Genomic DNA, 17,747 nt, shown 5'->3' with positions numbered 1-17,747 from the left:
GCAGTATTTGGTTGTTTAGGCTCGTGAGAAACACACCAGGGATTAAGGATATAATAGGGCTTGATAGTTTGTAACACATCATGTGAATTAGATAGTTACCTATAAATAAATTGAGAATAAGTTGGAGTTGTTTCTGATCCAGATTTTTCTCTTTCTCCTAAGAATGAAGTCACTTAAATTACTTGCATATATTAAATTATGCTAAAATACACCAGATATATCCAATCTGATAAGAGGAGATCTAGAGACCAAGGGCCACATTTGAGACCTCTCTCTGCTTCATTTGCCTCCTGGGTGGTTACTTGTACCTTTGAAAGTATAAATAAATACTGCTGGGAGATATCTACAATTTGTGTGAATCTGGTAAGCCCACATGCGTAGTTGTAAAGACTGAGCACTGCACAACACTAGAAGCTGCGTGTAATTCACTCTTTGTAGTACAGCCTGGGAGATCACATGTGGTGAATCTCCTGCAGAATAGCCCTGATGTTAAATATAAGGATTAGGGACTCCCTGGTGATGCAGGCAGTTGAGCACAGTGCTGTGAAGCTGTCCTCAGCCTCTGCAGTACAGGCTCTATTCCGGCCGGCCACAGAGATACCCACATGGCACAGCAGACCTCTCCTGTCTTACCCGCTGCTCCCCTCAGCAGTGTATTTCAGTCAGTCTGCCTGTTCTGTTCCCCACTCTGTCTCTGATGAATCCTCTCACCCTCCCGTACATCTGGCCTGTACCCTGGTTCTTGGATAAATAAAAAAATAAATCTTTAAAAATATATAAGGATTAGAACTCTTCATATCACTACACACTGTTATCAAACAGAAATCTTCATATTACTGCACACATTATCAAGATAAAATGTTTAAAATATGAAAATGCTTTGAATACATATGATATGTTCAACTACAGATTATTGTGATTCTTATGGATAACTTTGAAATTGAACTGTAAATATATTCTGTATAATATTCTTTATGAAGAATCACCACCTATTAGGGATAACTCCTATTCTGGAGAACTCACCATTCATTGCCTGCCTCAATAAATTTCAGGAAAATCAATTATATGTACTGAACAGGACAATTGATAACAGAGAATCATATAATGCAAGCAAAATTAAACACCATCGTCACTATAGTCCCATGTGCTCTGTGGTGATACTGCACAGGTGAATTGGTGATGGGGAAATCATACATTTTACAAAAATGAAGGATGGTGAAATATATATATATATATATATATATATATATATATAAAATGAAGGATTTTTTTTTTTTTTTTTGAGCCTTATAGTCTCTGCAGCTACATTTATCTCTGCCAAGAAATGGGAATGCAACCATGGCTACAGAAAGTAGTGGTCATTAATTAAATCTTTATTTACAAAAAATGGCAATGTTCTGTTGTTTGTTGGTTATTGTTCCAGAGGGAGGAAGTTATGTATACTATCTGTTGAGTGCTTGCTGTAGATGGCTATTCCAGTTTTCTAGAGTGGATATAGAGCTAACCTAAGAAGGTGTGCCTATTAGAGTTACTGGGAATAATTTGTATGTAGAGAAAGAGAAATTTATAAAATCCCACTGCTCCGCTACTGGAGTAGGAGGACTACTCTCAGCAAACTTTAGTCTCTGAGCAGTTTACCAGTTAATGTTGCATTACCTTGGGGGAAATTCCACACATTCTGAATAAGTGTTAAGAAGCTGCATGGGAACATAGTCCATGTTCAACCACTCACCAAACCCTTCCCAAAGACCAGTATTTCATCCACCTTGATAATCTTTGGGGGTATTATAAATCCAGTTCATGAAGATGAAAGCTATCAGAAATCTTGGCAAGCAACGTGTTTGAATGACTTTTCCATTCCCAAGTATTTTAGATTATTTTCTCTAATGTACAACTGTTGAGTAGAATGTTTTAAAAGTGAAAGCATTCTACATAGAACACTAAATCTATTTAAAACAAGACTGACGGGAAGGAAGGACTGGATTAATTGGTGAGGTAGTCTACTGGATGGTGGGGGATGGTAACTAGAACATTGGGTGGCCTTTGTGTGGTATCATGCATTTGGATCTGTAGTTACAAAACTTATGGAGTATTACCTCATTCAGAATAAGTAAGTAATAGAACAAGCACTGCACACAGTCTTTCTGAATGTCTCTTCCTGTCTTATGGACCACTCTTCATATCTACAGAGTTGATTTCAGGAGGAAATCTAGATATCTTTATCCTCCTCAGAAGTGAACTGTGGTAAGTAACATTTGTGTTTGTGTCACAACGTATAACCCATCTGGCAAAGTGTAACCCATCTCTTGTATGCACACTGACATAATGACAATAGACATAGAACATGTATTGGCAGCTTTCAGATATCATAATGCAAATCTTTAAGTTTCATTATATTGATCAAGCACAATAGAGGGATAACTGACTTTTTTTTTTTGGTATGGCAAAGTTCCATTATGCCATTTTTTTTTAATGTGATAAATATCAACTTGACCCTGTTTCAGTATTTAAGTAGATAAGCATTTGTAAGAACAAAGGAGAAAGCTAATCATTGTGGAGGCGCTTATATCACAGGGAACACAAGTACATAGTCAAATTGTTGCAAATGATGTGCTTTTTACACAAATTCCTTCCCTTAGAATTTGGGTTATGTGGGAGTACAAGTGTCATATAAGGACCCAGCTGTCTTCTTGGGCTGTGCCATTTATAGCAGTCCCATGATCTGGATTCTGGTTCTCAGCTTTGCAGTTTCAGCAATTTACAGTTTTAAAGGCACCCAGTGTTGATCAGATGCAGGAAGAAAAACAGATGTTGATCCAGTACCAAAAGACTGGCTTATACTGAAAGGCCAGTCTGTTAAATGAGAATGGGGAATGTCTTACCCAGGGACAAGGGTAATATGTCTCCTAATTAGATAGAACTCTCTGTCCTACCTAGAAAGCTGAACTGGAGCCACAAAATATATGGATGGTTTACAGCAGATAGTTAGGAAGAAGAGTCCATATGCTTTGTGTGGTATAACATTCATATGTCAGATCTGATTTAAAAATTGTATTTACCTGTAAGTTAGGTTCTATCATTATTTTCCATTTCCAAAGAGAATATTAAAATTTTCTTAGCTAGAAGTGACATAAATAGTGGTGAGGTTGCATTTGGATTGTGTGCTCTGGCTTCAAATGGTCTCTTAAGATTTTACCCACTTACACATCAGTACACATATGCCCTACATACTGCAAGATGCTTAATGATGCTATTCTGTCCTGTATTCATCAGACCAGGTGAGATATGGTGTGCTACTAGGGCTTGTTTTAAGACTTTCTATGGCACAAAGATTTTGAAACCACACATCTTCCATAGATATGATGCCATCACATAATTTCAGTTTATTCAGTTCATTTCAATACAACTTAATTCAGCATATGTTTAATATGTACTGTGTATTCAATACCTGATATATTTTATTCAGTTGAATCCTCGCAATAACTAGACAGTTATCTTGTGTTGTATGATGTTGAAAGAGAAATCTTTGGGACACAGAAGAACCTGGTTCTGATCAAGTTACTGCTATTTATTACCTAACTTATGCTCAGTGTTTAAATACCTTGGAGATAATAACCACACAGAATTGGAATCAGTCACTATGTAGTTCTTGTCAGAAAAATGAATAAAATTGTAGTTACTACATTTGCTGTTTAAACATATTCACAAGCAAGGGTCTCCCCGGTGGCGCAGTGGTTGAGCACTGGGTCGTGAAGCTGCCCGCAGCCTCTGCAGTGCCGGTTCCATCCCCGGCCGCTGGGTGAGGGTCTCACATGGCACACAGACCTCTCCTGCTGCCCGCTGCTCCCCTCAGCAGTGTACTTCGTCAGTCTGCCTGCTCTGCTCTCAGTCTGCCTGCTCTGCTCTCTGCTTTGACTCTGGTGAATTTTCTCACCCTCCTGCACTTCTGACTATACCCAGTGCTTGTCTAAAATAAAATAAATAAATAAATCTTAAAAAAAAATTCACAAACAAAAAGAATGAGAATTAGGAATTCAAACTCCATCATCAACAATAGTAGGAATATCTGTAATCCTGAATCATAGTGCATGAAAGAAGTCCAAACAGAATCATGGGGTGTTGAATTCTGAAGCTAAAGATTTGGACAAAAGAGACAAAGTCACAGAGCGCTGTCCTCCTGAGAAGCAGAACAGCTTAATACAGAAGAGCTAGACCTTTGTACTTACTGCTGTGGGCTGAGGAGGACAAGGAAAGGCACTGACACCTGATGTATAAGCATTAACTTATAGAGTGGCAACAATTCTGACCAGCCAAATATGCCTTCTTCCCTCTCCTAACAAACTTTCTGCAAATGATGTCTCCTAGAAAACGTCCTGCTCTTATGTGAATAATGATTAAAAAAAAATCAAAAAGTTCATCCATGTAGGAGCATGTTAGTACTTAAAACTTTCTGTTGCTGAATAACAGTTTATTATACGAATATACCACATTTTGTTATTCACTCATTTGTTGATGGGAGTGAGTAGGTATGAGGTCTCTTTTGAGGATGAGGAAAATGCTTTGGAACCAGATGGGATGATAATTGCACCACATTGTGAGTATACTACTGTTACTGAATTTCACACTTCAAATTATTAATTTTATGTCAAATGAATTTTATTTCAAATAAAAAATATGTGAGAGTACAAAATTGATATTATAATAATAAAAAAGTAACAGAAAAGTTAAAGCAACAAAAAATAGGACAACTTAATGACAGTAAATTCTTTGCCAGGAAAATAACTTGAGAGGAAATATTATGATTAAACGTCTTACCATGATTCAAACATTTCAGTGGATTAATCATATCAAAAACAAATTTTAAAAAGACAAACAAGATGTCAGAGTATAAATAATCTAGCAGGAGAAAAAATGAACTTCCACAAAACCAAATGCCAAAAGTCCAGCAGAAATGTATGCTGATTAAGAAAGTTCAGTTTATTAGAATTTATAGAAATACAATGCAATTCAGAGATTTCAGGTAAATAACTAGGGTGCAAAGCTACAGAAGAATAAAATCTCCAGGCTGACAACATAATTCTACATATTTCATTTAGACACACCATAAATGAGTCTTACACATTGAAGAGTTTCAGATACCAATAATAGAGAGTGATGGATGACATTGTACCTGGAAAATCAATATAGTGAATTAATATATACATCTTTAAATTATTAGAGGTTAGATCTCCAAATATATCCAAAATATATGCATGCACACAACCCCCAAAATATGGAGTCCAAAGATAACTGTCAGAGATTTTTACCTGAAGTTATGAGAAATGCCACAAGACTATAGAATCTAACTCTATAGAGGTGACTAAATGGCACCCACCCAAGGGTATCCTAAATATTGTTGCTTGCACACAAAATAAAATGTTATATAGCAATAGCTATAGGTAGTCAGAAAATTGTGGGGGGAAATTAATAAAATCAGTAAATAATAATTCAAAAATACCTCATTTTGGATAGTGGTATTGGTTGCATAACAATGTGAATATATTAATGCCACTAAATTGTACCATCAAAAATATTAAAAATGGCAAATTTAATTATTTATATATTCCCCCACCACACACACACCAAAATGGAAGCACTGATCAGTGGAAGCACTGATCTGGTTTCTTCACTTGCCTCCCTAGGAGAGGAATCAATCCTGCAATCAGGAAAGAAATTTTAAGTTAGATATTGGCCTAAATCATATGTGGGATTATTAAAAAAATAGGAAAAAGTATTTAAACAAAACATTAGAACCACATTTATCCATCAGCATTAGTATCAGTTAGAAGAAAAAAATATTGCTATAAATAGTAACCTTTAGAAAACAAAAATGCTGAAACATATAAATGAAAGCTTCATGGAATGAAGGGATATAGGACATGGGGCAAAAGTTAATAAATTCTTCTCAGATATCAAGTAACACACACACACACACACACACACACAAAACTAAGGCCCACCTGTGCAGTAACAGAAATAGACTTCAGCCTCCTGAAGAAATCCAGTTATTGGAACTCCCTGGTGGTGCAAGGGGTTAAGATGCAGTCTATGAAGCTATCCACAGCTACTGCAGCATGAGTTCAATCCCCAGCCAGGGAGCTACCCACATGGCACAGCAGACCTCTCCTGTTGTGCCTACTGCTCCCCTTAGCAGTGTGTTTCAGTCTATCTGCCTGTTCTGTTCCCCACTCTGTCTCTGGTGAATCCTCTAAACCCTCAATACCTCTGGCCTGTGCCCCATTTTTTTATGTGCATAAATAAATAAATCTTAAAAAAAGTTAAACTTTGAAAAAAGAAAGAAAGCCAGTTATCAAGATTGCAATGTTAAAAATGTAAGAAAACAGGGAAGTATGGGCTGAGTTACAAGATATGTTTTGGACTTCAGTAGGTATGCAATAGCAGGTGATAATAAAGTTAGGTGTTCAGTGATGTACAAGGTATGACAAAGTCAAATTGAAGATTATTAAAATGACAGAGATAACCAGAGTGTGTAGCTGTGGGAATGAACAGCTTCCTCCAAACTGAACAGGTGATTTGAGTTCAAAGAATCACGAAGGCATATCCACTGATGACACAAAGATTTAAGGGCAATTTACAACACAGGGTTCTTGTCACAAGGAGCTGGTGGATAGGCCGTCCATTTGAGACAGGATCCATACCATCCACAATGACAGGGACCTTCTTGTGTCATGCTTAGTAGTTGTGAATATTTTTGTGTACAGTTAATATCACTAGATGTCCAGGGTGGGGGCATGCCACATGTGTCTTTGTACTATTACTTTGTATTCTTAAGACTAATAATTTTGTGTATGGATAATGAGTGCAGTTTGATACACTTAAGTGAAATAATGGATAAACTGGCTATCTTACCAGAGTAGGGCAACTATTGATTCACAGGCATGCAATGTTGTTAAGATAGAGTCACTTTTGTTTTCCTACACAGAGTAATGAATCATATAAAGCAATTGAGTCTGCACAAAAAAAAAAAAAATAAATAAAGTATTGAATAAAGTCATTAATGACAGGATCAAAGAAATTGGTTAAAGATATGGATGGAGAAAATGAAATGAAATATATAATCCAAATGTAGGTTAAAAAATGAACAAGAACTTAAAAAGAAAAGCATGGTAGTTATGCTAAGAGAAATTATCAAATAAATTAGAAATAAATTTTGGAGGGAAATAAAATTATTGCATTTGGCTTTTCTATTAGACCTATAATTAGCACATCACCCTTAGCATAATAGACAAATAGATGATAGAAGACAAAATCTACTGTTGAAATCATGTGGTTAAATTTGGGGGAAAGTTTAAGCAAGTGCCTAGTGAGAAATGATTCATATAAATTATTTCTTAAACACACCAACAAATAAATATAAAAATTGTGAAAATATTGTCTTTCTAGATTAAAATCAGAAACCAAAGAATTTAATGTGGGTGTTGGAATATACCTCAAATAATGAATATGAAAAAAAGGAGAAAATACAGTGTCATAAAAAAAGAACAGAAAACTTGGGAGTATTAATGAGACAAGAGGGCCCTAAGACATGTACAGGACAGGACTCAAGGACAACATTTTGCTGTTCCAGTAGGTGATTACTCTCAGTCAATAAAGTTTAATTCCTTTGTTTCCCAACCCCAGTCTTAAAACCTACATAGAACCCTTTCCCCACCTCAGACACCACAGAGATTTCCCAAGAGACTTTCCCCTTGCTCTTTCACTAATAAGTCAACACTGACCCCTTGCCTGCCCTCACTGGCGTCTGTGGAGTCCTCAGTCTGATCTGAGGCTATCAAGAGGCCTTTCCCACCTTGGACCAGGGATCCTTGATCTGACGCATCCCTCTGTCTCCTGGATGGTGGAACAGCAAATAGTGGTTGGTACATTCTTAGCTCATCCACCTTTGTTGTGGGGGATGTTAGGTAGGGCTGAGGGACCCAGAACCCACTCTCACGTCAAGGGACACTAAGAGGAAATCTGGATTGCATTCATTTTAGATTTTTGTACTACAAGACTGTAGGGTAAGGTAAAAGGTATCAGGCTTTTCTGCCCTCCCACCATTAGGATAGATGACAGAACCCTGAAGTCCTGAATGCATGCCTGATGGCAGGCACCTGGAGTAGGGTGTGGGCATAGGTAGATGGGATTCGACTATCACAGGGACACCAGCAGAAGCTGAGAGAGAACCCGAAAGAGAAGCCAAAAATCAGCAGAACGAATGGAAAAGCAGAGATGCAGAGAGAAGGTCGGAGAGCCCAGATAGAGAGCAGACTTGCTGGGGGCTGGGAGGACTGCCAGCCTCCCAGCCCCCCAACACCCCTGCCTGCCATATGCTGGGTAAATAAAACACCCGTAAAAACCACTAAGGACTCTGACTCCTCCTTTACCCGTTCTGCATGGGATCCTAGAAAACCTGCTCAGCAGTCATTCCTGACCCTACAAAGACCTATACGCTTTCTGAGGAAATGGCATAATTATAAGAAATAGTCTCCTCACTTACACTACATAACAAAAGTATTTACATAGTGATATACCGTAGCCACGAGATGGAGGAGATAATCAAGATAACAGCTGTGGATACTAAACACGCAAATTTAATGACAAAAAATTCCCTGGCAAATATATCGACTAGATGCAATATTAGGTTCATCACCTTTTTATTCTTCAAAAATTTTATTTATTTTTTGCATAGAAGAATTAGAGTGTAGGTCAGAGGTGCGGGGTTGAGAGGATTCACCAGAGAGAGACTGGGGAGCAGAGTAGGCAGATCTACTGAAATACACTGCTAAGAGGAGCAGTGGGTGAGACAGGAGAGTTCTGCTGTGCCATATGTGGGTTAGCTTCATGGCGGGGATCGAACTTAGGCTCTTGCTGTGGGTCTTCCTGGTGGCAGTGCTGAGACTTAAACCCTAGGCCACCAGGGAAGCCCAGGTTCATCAACCCTTGATTTGAGTGATTGGAAAGACCACCAGTTTGTAATCATTTTATATTACCAAGTTAAACACATATATTATTCTAATAGGCACCGTGGCAATATATATTTTATGTTTCTTTTTATAGAGGAAACATTACTTTATAACACTGTATAGGTTTCAGGTGCACAATTTGTTACCTCAACAACTGTATATATTACATATGAAATGCCCACCACCAAACATCCAGTTATCATCCACTGCTGACCAGTCAGTCCCTTCTACCCAGTATCGCACCCACTTTACTCCTCCAGTAGCCAAGCGGGTTGAGCATAGCATGGTGTGAAGCTGTATGTAACCTCTGCAGTGCAGGTTCGATTCCTGGCCAGCCAGGGAGATACCCATATGGCATGGCAGACCTCTCCTGTCTCGCCCACTGCTCCCCTCAGCAGTGTATTTCAGTCAGTCTGCCTGTTCTGCTCCCCACTCTGTCTCTGGTGAATACTCTCACCCTCCCCCACACCTCTGGCCTGTATCCTAGTTCTTATATGCATAGATAAAAATAAATCTTAAAAAATTATATTTCAGAATGTAAGGGTTTGGTTTTAATTTTTTGTACTTGTTTAACTTTTTTTATTTATATTCCACAAATGAATGAAATCATACAGTATTTGCTTTTCTCCTGACTAATTGCATTTAGCATAATCCCCATAGCTTAATTCACTGAACATAGATTCATCCTTGTTGATGTAACAGCAAGATTTCATCTTTTTATGATGGAGTAGCATTCTACTGTGTATATATACCACATGTTCTTTATCAATTTATTGAAAGTTTTCAGGAATTTGTTTTTTTTTTTCTGTATGTTGGCTATTGTGAATAGTGCTGCAATGATCATAGAAGAACATATAATTTTCAAATTAGTGTTTTCATATCCTTTGGGTCAATACCGAAAAGTGAATTACTAGATCATATGGTAGTTCTATTTTTAATTTGTGGAGGAAACTTCATACTGTTTTTCATAGTAGCCACAACCGTTTACATACTTACCAACAGTACAATAGGGCTCCTTTTTCTCCACATGATCGCTAAAGCTTATTTATTGTCTTTTTTTTTTATAATAATCTTTTTAACATTGTGGTTTTGGCTTGTATTTCCATAAGCTATGTAGAATCGTTTCATCTGTTTTTTGGCTATCTATACATTTCCTTTGTTGGAATGCCTTTTTCACCAATTTTTAATTGTGTTCTATTGTATGTATTGTTGTTGAGTTCTATGCATTTTTTAAAATATTTATTTATTTATGTATACAAGAGCTGGGGTACAGGACTGAGGTTTGAAGGGTGAGAGGATGTACCAGAGACAGAGTGGGGAACAAAACAGGAAATTTGACTGAAATACACTACTGAGGGGAACAATGGATGAGACAGGAGAGGTCTGCTGCTGCACCATGTGGGTAGCTCCCTGGTTGGGGATCTAACTCTTGCTGCAGAGGCTGCAGATTGCTTCATAGTGCTCTGCTTAACCCCTTGCACGATCAGGGAGAACCTGTATGGATTATTTATATGCTTTACCTATGGTTCCCTTGTCTGATGTTAGGTATGCAAATATTTTCTCACATACTGTAGCCTGCCTTTTAATTTTAAAGATCCTTTTTGGCTGTGCAGAAACTTTTTAGTTTGACATATTTCCATTTGTATTATCTTTTGTCACTCTTAATGTTGGAGAGTACCGTGACAATATTATTGTGGGTAATAAGTAAGAAGATGTAACTGTTAAATTTTATTGATGGAACATGTCTATATTGTGGTGTACAGGTATCATTAGCAAATGTTGGTATAAAAGGAACCTCAACCGACAGACATAATCATCTAATCCCACTATTAAAAGATGTATTTAATGTCTTTGAGATATAAATTTATGCACAAAATGTGTACATTTAAAGTGGACAATTCAATGGTTTTAAGTATATTTATAATATGCAACCCTCTCATAAATTAATTTTAGAATATTTAATCATTCCCAAAATAACCTTATACTTTGTTCACAGTCACTCCCATCCCAGCCACCTCCTGCACCCCCAGCCTTAATAGACACAATACTCTACTGCCTATCTTTATGGATATTTTTAGGTCCAAATGGGTTTACATGGCATGTCATCCTTTGACACAGACATTTTATTTATTTATTTATTTATTTATTTATTTATTTATTTGTTTGTTTGTTTGTTTGTTTGTTTGTTTGTTTTTGTGGGACCCTCGCCAGCGGCCAGGGAATGAACCGGCGCTGCAGAGTGTGCGGGCAGCTTCACAGCCCAGCACTCAAACACTGCGCCACCAGGGCATGCCCAACACTGACATTTTTTAATTAAAATAATATTTTCAGGGTCTCTTCATGATGTAACATGTACCAGTACCTCATTACTTATCATTGTTGAAAAATATTCTATAGTATTAATATTCCATAATTTGTTAATCCATGCATCATCTTTTAAAATTTTATTTTTATTTATTTATGCAAACAAGAACTGTTGTGTAGGTCAGAGTTGCGGCGGTGGGGGGGGTGGTGTGTGTGTGAAAGGATTCACCAGAGACAGAGTAGGGAGCAGACCAGGCAGATCCACTAAAATACACTGTTGAGGGGAGCAGCAAGCTGGGCTATGTGGGTGAGCTCCCTGGCTCGGGATCGAACTTATGCTGGTGATATTTTGATAGCTCTGAAACCCTAACCACTGTGCCACCAGGGAGGCCCTTCATGCATCATTTTAAAATGCATGTTTGAGGTTATACATTTTCCAAAGCTTCGTTAGTAATACCATGTAGTGTTACTCCACTGTCAGGATTTACCATGAAATCATTACATAATGATATGAAAGAGTTTTAAAAACAAGATTTCTAGGTAGGTTATATTATTGTGTAAATTGAAAATGCTTTCTGAATCGCATTTTAATATGTCTGTATAAAGTGTTACTTGTTAATATGTTTGCTGGATTCAAAACTGAATTTCCAAAAAAATGTATAAATTTACTGATTAAAATGTTTTTGGTTTTATTGTTGTTATTAAAAGTGATCATCTTGAAGTTATAGATGATTTGTAGTCAATATACTTTTATTTCTTTTTTTAAAGATTTATTTTTTATTTATGCATACAATAAGTGGGGTATAGGCCAGAGGTGCAGGGGGTGAGAGGATTCACCAGAGACAGGGTGGGGAGCAGAACAGCCTGATCTATTGAAATACACTGCTGAAGGGGGTCTCCCCAGTGGTGCAGTGGTTGAGCGCTGGATTGCGAAGCTGCCCGTAGACTTTGCAGTGCCAGTTCGATCCCCGGCTGCTCCGCGGCCACCGGAGGAGGGTCCCACATGGCGTGCAGACCTCTCCTGCCGCCCGCTGCTCCCCTTAGCAGTGTATTTCGTCAGTCTGTCTGTTCTGCTCCCTGCTCTGGCTCTGGTGAATTCTCTCACCCTCCCGCGCTTCTGACTGTCCCCAGTGCTTGTATAAATAAATAAATAAATCTTTTAAAAAAAAATCTTCTTTAAAAAAAAAAAATAGAAGTACACTGCTGAAGGGAGCAGCTGGCAAGACAGGAGAAGTCTGCTGTGCCATCTGGGTTAGTTCCCTGGCTAGGGATCAAGTTTAGGGGCAGCAAGCAATAAAGAGTGCTGAGACTTAACCCCTGCATCACCAGGGAGGCCCCGATATGCTTTCATTTTTATTTTTTTTTTAAGATTTATTTATTTATTTATACAAGCACTGGGTACAGTCAGAAGTGCAGGAGTGTGAGAGAATTCACCAGAGACCAAACGGGGAACAGAACAGGCAGACTGATGAAATACAGTGCTGAGGGGAGCAGTGGGCATGGCAGGAGAGGTCTGTCGCACCATGTGGAACCCTCGCCAGCGGCCCTGGGGATGAACTGGCGCTGCAGAGGCTGCCAACAGCTTCTCAGCCCAGTGCTCAACCGCTGTGCCACCAGGGGAGGCCCACCAATATGCTTTTAATAGTACAGATAGCTTAGGGGATGCATTGATAAAGAGTTATTTTACTACTAAACAAGTATATATACTCGGTTGTGCAATGAGGTGTACTACTTTGGGTGGAAAGAAGAATATAGCGATGCAGCTATAGACTAATACAATAAAAGCTACATTCAAAGAGTCCAGGGCTGGGCCTCCTCTGGTGGCCAAGGCGGTTGAGCCCTGCACTGTGAAGCTGTCCACAGCCTGCAGTGCGTTGGATCCCAGCCGGAAGGCGAAGGTCCCACATAGTGCAGCAGACCTCTCCTGTGGTGCCCGCTGCTCCACTCAGCAATGGGACCCTGCTGAGAACAGTCTGCCTGTTCTGTTCCCCGCTGTCTCTGGTAAATCCTCTCACCCTCCATCGCATCTGGCCTGTACCCCGGTTCTTGTATAAAATAAATAAATCTTTAAAAACAAAACAAACAAATAAACAACAAAACAAAGAGTCCAAGGCCCCTTTATTTAGTATATTATCTAACTTTCTTAAGTGTTTGTAACATTGAATCTTTGCACCTCATTATTACTTAGTGTTGTGCTACATATTGAACATAAAGAGGTTCTATTCCCTGTGGGCTTGTGATGACATTGTGAACAGAGGTTACAGAATACATGGTCTTGGAATGATCAGTAGATAAGACATAGGGTGGGCAGGAGATAGAAGGGGAGGAGAAGGAACAGGAGAAGGGGAAGAAGGGGAGAAAGAGGGAATAGAGAGAACAAGAGCAAGAGGAACAGTTGCCTTCTCAGAGACACTATTAACTTGCTGAGGAAAACAAATAATACTTCGTTAACTAAGTGTGTTTTTTTTTTTTTTTTTTTTTTGCGGGGGAGGGGGGTGGGCAAAATTCTGTTGGTATTGCCTGTTCATAGATACTTCAAAGAAAAGGAATTGTGTTAATTGACTTTTGGGTAACTAGTAATAAGGGATAGAAAGTAGACTTATTTCTTACTCATGTCATTTTGTTTATACTATAAATGATCAATTATGAGCTATATCCTGTTGAACGATTAATTAAATAATTTTAAACAGCAAATTAAAATTGTAAAAGTGGGCACTAGTATAATGTTTTTTTGATTCGTTTTAACCTGGTTGACAGAGTTTTATTGATCTTAGACTATGAGATATCTGGGTTTATATCCCAACGGTATTTAGTGACAGTCAGGCAAGCTTTTCATCACTCCTGACGTCCTGTTTTTCATCTGTGAAATGGAGATTGTGATTCCTACTGTAGCTGCTTATTGTGAGGCATAAGGATAGGATGAACATAGCACAATGTGTGGCACATGAAGCATAATCACTAAACTATGGTTTTCATGTCACTGTTAAATTGAAATATTTAAGTTTCAATTATCAGGAAAAAAGATTAAAGAAAGATCTAAATAGAGAAACTGATTTGTGACAACAAGTGTCATGGAAATGATAAATGGACATTTATAATCAAGGGTAGAAATGCTGCTTAGAGGTCAGCATGAAATAGGAAGATGGGATTTAAAGCTTTTTCCTTTTAGAACTTCTAGGTTTTTTGTTTGTTTGTTTGTTATCTTTATAGCTTCCTGTTCTCTGCCATTATGTGGAACTTATAATCATAAACTAAGGCCATTAGTGGAAAAATGAGGAATGCAGTTCTTGGAAATGCAGGAAGGTACACTTTGAATTAATGATTAGTCTTCACCTTGCTAAAAATTGCTGCTAATGGGAGCTCTTAGATGAACTGAACAATGGAACAATTTCCAGAGTGACTTTGTGAACCTCCAGATAGAGTGATGAATCTCATTGCCGCTGGCTAAACTGTACTATCTCTTTGTGAGATAGAGAAATTATCCCAAAGTGAAACTGCACTGGAATTATGAAGGTTCAGTCCAGTGGAAGGGTTGAGGCATGTATAGAACTGAATTAAATAGTCTGTGATTTGAAAGCATCTGAATTCATTCAGGGAATCAATCATGTGTAAAAGCACTCTGATGTAGTCTCAAATAGCATCTGGGTAACAACCCATGATTTTTCCTCTTCTGATTTTCAACATGCTTTATAAAAACACACAAGAATTTAAACACTTAAAATCTGAAATTGACACATGACTCATGATTGACCCATTTCAAGAATATGATAATAATATCTCTTCATTTTAAGCCATGGAAAAACAACTATGGGAGAGAAATCTGTGACTGGATACTCTTGTAGTCACTGAAGAGAACTTAAACTTTCAACCCCTGCCATTCTTGCTATGTTTAGTATTTGAGCTATTTCCTTTTTTAAAAAAGATTTATTTATTTATTTATACAAGAGCCGGGGTACAGGCCAGGTGCGCAGTAGGGTGACAGGGTTCACCAAAGACAGAGCCAGGAACAGAACAGGCAGACTGACAAAATTCACTGCTGAGGGGAGCAGCAAGTAAGACAGGAGAGGTACACCCCACCATGTGGGACTCTCACCAGTTGGCAGGGATCAAACCCACGCTGCAGAGGCTGCAGACAGTTTCACAGCACTGAGCTCAACTGCCTGCACCACCGGGGGAGGCTCTGAGTTATTTCCTTTTACCCCTGTCATGTGACTTGTCTTTTCCTATTTATACGGTTCCCCACAAAGAAACTAAAATTTTCATGAAATATATTAAAATGAAATCCATTACTTTAAACAAAGTTTAAAATACACTTTGTTTAAATATATTAAAATGAGACATATTACTTTAACAAAGTTACACTTGTGAAGTGACAGTGTTATTTAAAATTAAGATTAAGTTATTTCTATAAAGTAGATTCATCTGGTCACTTTGAGAATTTTTTTTTTTTCAGTGCAAGTTACCCAGCTACCTTTCTACTTGAATTCAATATTTGAGGTATATCGAAAGAGGAAATTTAGATACTGGTGTTCTAATTGAGAGAGGGCATTTGGAACTTGATCTTATGTATTCCAATCAATTTGGTATGTATGTATACAGTATGATAAGATGTAATAGAGTAAGAGATGGACAGAGAGAGATGGAAACTTCAATTTATTTGTCTTTTCTATGAAAAGATACATAGTACCAGACTAGCTGTGCAGGTATTAGGAGGTTTGATAAAGTGACTCCTCAGATGACAGCAGACAAGGAATAATGAATTAAGCCATTTGATAGAACTTAAAGAAGCAGGGGTTCTGTATTTGTATTTGGATATTATGGTTGCTTCACAGGTCATTATTTCAATTTTGAGAGGAATTGGGGAAACACCAGGAAAGTGAAGTTGCATGGGAAAACCAAGTTGTGTTTAAAATATGAAAAAAAAAAAACAAGAGTAGTGTTTCTTGCCTTTTGCTGTGTTATTAATTTATTATATATTTTGGCATAAAATTGGGGCAAGGTCTGTATATCATTATGTGGCAACAGAAGTCTGTACTAGAAATTTAAGGATTATGTCCATGACCACCACTAAGTGAGAAGTGGGGGGTTGCTTGTTAAGCAGATAAGATAGAATGCCTCCATTTTTTCTTACAGAATTCTAGAAACTTTTTCTTCAAAATTATATCCCTGGTACTGTAAATCTATGTTAGATTCCTGAGTTTCAGAAACTGTTACTGACAATCTATATCAGATGAGTATTGGGTTTACTAGAGAAAAAGTTCTATAATTATTGTCCATGCCTTATAATTTCAAACCAACTTTGAAACTTACTCAAGATCCCTGAATGCTTATAGAACTAGATTTAATCTATTTGCATGATAGCTGACTTTTTACCTTATAATCATGTGTTTTTAGCTTTGATTTTATAGTCAATGAATTATACCCCATAAATGACAGCAAATGAGGATAACTTTATTTTATAATCTGATCATTTGATGACCTCTGTCAAATAGATGTTGGCAATTTAGTCTATGAGCTTGTAGATGGATAATATAATTTGTTTTCTTTTTTGTTTGAACATTTATGTATTTGTGAGATCAAATAAAATAAGAAAAAGGTTTAGATAAAAAGGCAGAAGAGTAAAGATGCTGGACTCACTTCCTCCACATATTTACAATCAGATAAGACCGAAGTAAAGATTACAGTCTCTGGAGAATGACCCAACTAACCACTGTATGTATAGAGAGGGATGCCACAGCACAAGGGTAGGAAAAAATGAAATTTAATTGTGTTTTCAGGATTAAAATGCATCCCAAGAGTGGGAGGGGCAGCTGCAATATGGAGCCCCTCTGTTGTTGACTAAAGAGTTTGCTTTCATACCTCAGACTTTAGAATCTGGAAACTACATTTTAGAGTATACACATAAACAGTGTACAGGATGAAGGTTTCTATATGGAGATCTATAAGAGTAGGGGAATATGCACCCATGATAGAATGGCAGAGTATTTGATCAGCAAAAGTATTTGATCAGCAAAAGCATGTTCTATACCACTAGATAGCAAATAAACACACAAAATTGGAAAGTGAAACACTCTGCACCCATAAATAGGATCACTGAAAGTCAGTGGACAGTTGTGAGATCTGTGTTAGGGGCCCATTGTTCACTTGAGCTTGGGTCACATAAATCTGTACCTCCGTATAGAGATTTTTCTATACAGCTAGTGGTAGTGATATAAAAAGCACCATTAAGGCCAAAGCTGACATAATAACTACATATGGTGCATGCTGTTGTTAATCAGAGTTCAGAGCACTTGAATTCTAGCAACAGGAGCAAGTACCTCAATACAAGTCTCTGTAACTGACAAAGAGAACAAATCCTGGCTGAAATCATAACATAACACTCAAACATCACTCCTCCTAGTACTTCAACTTTGAAAGAGATCGGAAAGGGTCAGTCTT

The sequence above is a fragment of the Talpa occidentalis genome, unplaced genomic scaffold (assembly GCF_014898055.3).
Source record: "Talpa occidentalis isolate TD23 unplaced genomic scaffold, MPIMG_talOcc4v2.1 talOcc4.10, whole genome shotgun sequence".
NCBI classification, from domain to species: domain Eukaryota; kingdom Metazoa; phylum Chordata; class Mammalia; order Eulipotyphla; family Talpidae; genus Talpa; species Talpa occidentalis.
This window is presented reverse-complemented; position numbering follows the sequence as displayed.